Source organism: Coffea eugenioides, chromosome 11 (assembly GCF_003713205.1).
Source record: "Coffea eugenioides isolate CCC68of chromosome 11, Ceug_1.0, whole genome shotgun sequence".
Classification (NCBI taxonomy): domain Eukaryota; kingdom Viridiplantae; phylum Streptophyta; class Magnoliopsida; order Gentianales; family Rubiaceae; genus Coffea; species Coffea eugenioides.
This window is the reverse complement of record NC_040045.1, coordinates 14,378,793-14,383,594: the sequence shown is the minus strand read 5'-3', so window position 1 is coordinate 14,383,594 and position 4,802 is coordinate 14,378,793.

Here is a 4,802-nt window from a genome sequence, read left to right as displayed (position 1 = left end):
CTCCAATAGCCATGAAAGCCAATTGAGCAGATTCTTTTTCCTCTTCAATTTTACTATCGGAATTGCACTCATTCAATGTGAATTGGAAGTTATTGAATCTTGGTTTTCTTTCAATTTTTCTCTTCTTCATTGGACACTCACTCATGTAGTGTCCAAGTTGGCCGCATGCAAAGCATTTGTTAGTTTGCTTTTTACTGGTCTCTTGCTTTCCTTTGAATCTTGCATTGTTGAACTGATTGGAATTTGAATTGCTAGATTCTCCTTTTCTGAATCTCCTTTTGTTGAGTATTCTATTGAAACTTTTTGTGATGAGAGCTAGATCATCATCATCCAATGAAATTGAGTCATCTTTATCTTGAGATACTTTTAGAGCGATGCTCTTTTTTACTTTTGCATCTTCTTCTTCTTGTAACTTGGTCTTTAGCTTCAACTCATAAGATGCTACAGAGTTTATAAGAGATTCAACAGGCATTGAATTCAAATCTTTTGTCTCTTCAATAGCAGTCACTTTACTTGCCCAATCTTTAGACAAAGCATTCAAGATTTTTCTGTTTTTCTCTCCTAAGGTATATTTCTTTTTCAAAACCTCTAAATCCTTTATAAGATCATTGAATCTACAATACATTTGATCAATATTTTCATAAGATTCCATCTTAAATGATTCATATTTAGTAACTAAGATAGATTTCTTTTGTTCTCTAACATTCTCACTACCTTCATGAATTTCTTTCAGTTTGTCCCAAATTTCTTTAACTAACTTGCAACTCTTGACTCTAATAGATTCATTTGAATCTAAAGCACTATATAACACATTCATAACTTTTGTATTTAAAGTGAGATGAGATCTATTCTCAGCAGTCAACTCATTTCTGGTTTTTGATCTTGGTCTATGAGTGGCTTCATCAATTGTAGAGACATCAAATGGACCTTCATTAACAATAAACCATAGTTCAATATCAATAGATTGCAAGAAGATAATCATTCTTTCCTTCCAACTCACATAATTGGATCCATTAAACATTGGGGGTCCAGTGACAGATTGTCCTTCAAAAAATATGGTATTGTTGGTTGTCATTTTTACTCCAAAACCGATTGAACTTAATCTCTAGGAGACCAAACTCTGATACCAATTTTAAGGATCGAAAACAACCTAAGAGGGAGTTGAATTAGGTGAATTAAGAAACTAATCAGATTATGGGCATTTTTTTCTCAATATGAAATTTACTCTCTTTTTTAAGTGATCACACAATTAATCAATCAATCAATCAACAAAATCACTTGAGAGAAGTACATGATATAAGCAATTTAAAGATCACAAGATAACAATAAGTAAATAAGAAGAAAGGAATTGCAAACCAATTGACTACCAAGCTCCTCTTGAACTTGTAGATCAATTCAAACAAGTTTCTTCAAGTTGATGAAATACAACCAATCTTGTGTACAAAGGAAGGTTCACTTCCTCCTTGGCCCAAGCTCCACTCGGTCAAGTTAGAAAGTTTTACTACCCCTCAGGACAACCCTCATAGAGCTACACTATTGAAATATTCATTCACAAATAAAAAGCTTACAATGAATTTCACACCACCAAAACTACAAATCTTCCTTGAAGAGTGTTTTCTCACTAAAACTACTTTAAATCTTTTGTATCTTCAGTGTACAAAAGTTATTTGAAATTTTTGACCATGCTTTATTTATAGGAGACTAAGAAAGTGCTTCATTAATGCTTCCAACGTCTGGTACTTCCGTCCGATAGCAGACAAAGAGTTTGAAGGATTCTATCTGACGTCTGATGCTTGCGTCCGATCGAGGTCAGTGAGCTAAGGGAAATGTCTTATTTCCTTCGGACGTCCAGTGATGGAGTTCTTCATGCATTCAAAGTTGCATAATAATTATCGGACGTCCGATCCTGTCTTCACAAGCGTCCGACAACTTTCAGCAACCTTTGTTTCTTTCAATAACATTTGATCTTTGAATCTGATTTGCTTTATAACTGAAAGTATATCTTGAAGAGATATTAGTATCATCCATTTGTTTTCTAAACATCAAAAGTTAGGGACTAAGATCAACAATTTATTTGCATATTCAAAATTCTATTGACAATGAGATAATTTGTTTGATCAATCACTCCGAGTTCATTAAAGATCTTATAGATTATTTGGCTTTTTTATATTTTGGTAAGGGTAATCTAAACCATATATATTATATTTGTAAGGAATTTTATCATTCAGAAAAGCAAGAAAGATCTCTTATCGAATATTTTATAGATTTTAAATGGATGTACGAGGAGTTAAATCCTCTCCTTCCTTTGTCCAGATGTAAAAACTCAACCGTTTCAATGAGAGTAAATGATTGTTTTGAGTTTTCTTGTAGGATTGCCAATTAAGTTTGATGCTACTCGAGCACAAATATTCTCCAGTCTAGAGATTGTCTCTCTCTATGACACCTCTACACGAGTGTTAAGTGTTGAGGGATCTTGACATTCCTCTAATATTAATAGTGCCTTTGTGAGTTGGCATAACTTTAATAGGACAGGTAGAAATAATAGTGGTAACAGTGGTAGAAATAGACATGGCTTTCAAGATGGTGGAACTGCTAGTTGTCAACAACATGACCCAAATCAATGGGTCTATTATCATTGGAAAAAACTGAACCACACCATACATACATATTGGTTGCTTCATGGCAAATCTCAACAGAATTTCCAATTTGCTAATTTTGTAACCTAGGAGAGTAACTGTGCGTCTTCACTTCTGACAAATCCATACTTGTCTCTGCTGAAGAGTTTGCTCATATTACTAAGTATCAAGGCTCACAAAAATCTACTAATATATCTTCTTATACTAATCTATCTTGTGACGACCCCACCTCCCCTTAGGGCGTACCTTAGGGTTTAGCGAGTCACCTGCCCAACTCTTGTCAGGACTCACTCACTCGTATCTCGAGAAATTAACTTACATCCATAAAAAAAATAAATAATACAACAAATCAAACTCATTATATAAATTGAGGCACAAACCCAAATACAAAGCTTCTACACACTAAAATACTATAAAGTGGTTACAATTCAAGTACAGACAACCCTAGTCGGGTGCTAGCGCGGGTACAAGTCAAAATTCAAAACAACTAGACTACGCTAGTCTGTACACGTCTCATGCCTTGCTCGTATCCTCTGTAAGGAAAACAAAACTAACGGAATGAGCAAAAACTCAGTGACGTTCCAAATAGCACATTGACCCTTAATTAACAGTAAATGGATCATAATAGTAAAATAGCGAGTTTAACAAGTCGAGAAAGTGAGCAATAACACTTCATATGGCTAAACAATAAACATTCAGCATTTCACATAAAGGATACAGTTGCTCATTTATTAGCTCCACCATAGCTTGATCGATTAGTAGTTGACACTCCGTCAACTTTCAAGTAAGGTAAGTAGTCCAGTAGAACACCACTTAACTCCAACCTCCATCCACCGACCAAACCCCTTACTGGGCTCGAACTCAACAATAAACACTGGTGGTAATACTCGAGTGTACCAATTAGTCGAAGAGATAACACTCCACTCGACATCACTAACTACCCAGGGTTCGTTATTCTAATCGACCAGGCCCTTGCCGGCTCAACTTGACTAACTGGCCACCGGATTTTTGGAATTCCAAACAAGATACAATTCACATGCATGTATATCAATTCAACTGAAATCAATGACCAAGAACAAATCACATTAGGGCAAGTGCGATAAAGTACACGCTTGCCCTATCAATCCACTCATATATCATGTAATCACATTGTTCAAGAATTAAACACAAGTGTCAAGTGCAATCAGATATTTGGAAGTACTCACCAAAAATGTAGTGCTTTTAGTGATCACGTCCAGGTGATACTCCTGGCTTGGAGTCCAAATCTGCGATAAAATATCGTTTAAGAGTTTTGAAAATCGACTAAGATTCGAAACTTAGGCGTTTCGTTTAACAAGAATCAAATAATTGAAATTCATTTGGAGAATATTCGTAAAACTCTTGCTCGCTATTCAAACTGTGAAACTTCATAGCAATTATACTTGAAAATACTATTTGAGTCGTAAATTTCATTTTTCCAGGGGTACAAGTTTCAACCGAGTTCCAACTTATAAGCCTCTATTAAAGAAAACCTGAATACTTTAGATGATTCAAGTTAGTTTCATCCTCAACCCTTACTCAAGTCGCGAGTACATCTACCTAGCTCTCGAGTGCAAATTTGGGCAGCACGCCCTTTGTATTTACCTATTTTTCAGCCATTTATGGCTTTATTATTTTCCTCAATCAGCCTCAAAGTCACATACAGATAATCTCATCACAATAGCCATTCAAAAAGCTCAATGTCATTCAATCACAAAACCAAGCTAGAAAAGTGACCGGAAATAAGATTTAAGACAAAGAACAAAATGACAGGTTTGATGTCTTTTAGCGTATTGGTCACAACCGAAGCTACACCTATCGGATTGGGATAAATTTTATGCCATTTCGAAGCTAAGATGAAGGGTTACAACTTTCATGAAAAAAACTCAGCCCGGTTCACAGTTTATCCAAGTCGAATTTACAGATTACAGAACCAGAATTTCACTGTCAGGCTGGTTAACAGCATTGGGTTCAAATAACAATAACTCAGGCTACAAAAGTCCGATTGAGGGGTTTTTGGATGCATTGGAAAGCTAAAACATGGGACTACAACTTTCCTGTTTTGGTCAAATGCTAATTTAATACGGATCAAGGTGAAAAAATGAAGACAGAATGATGAAATGTCAAAACTGTCTGCAAAACTCTATC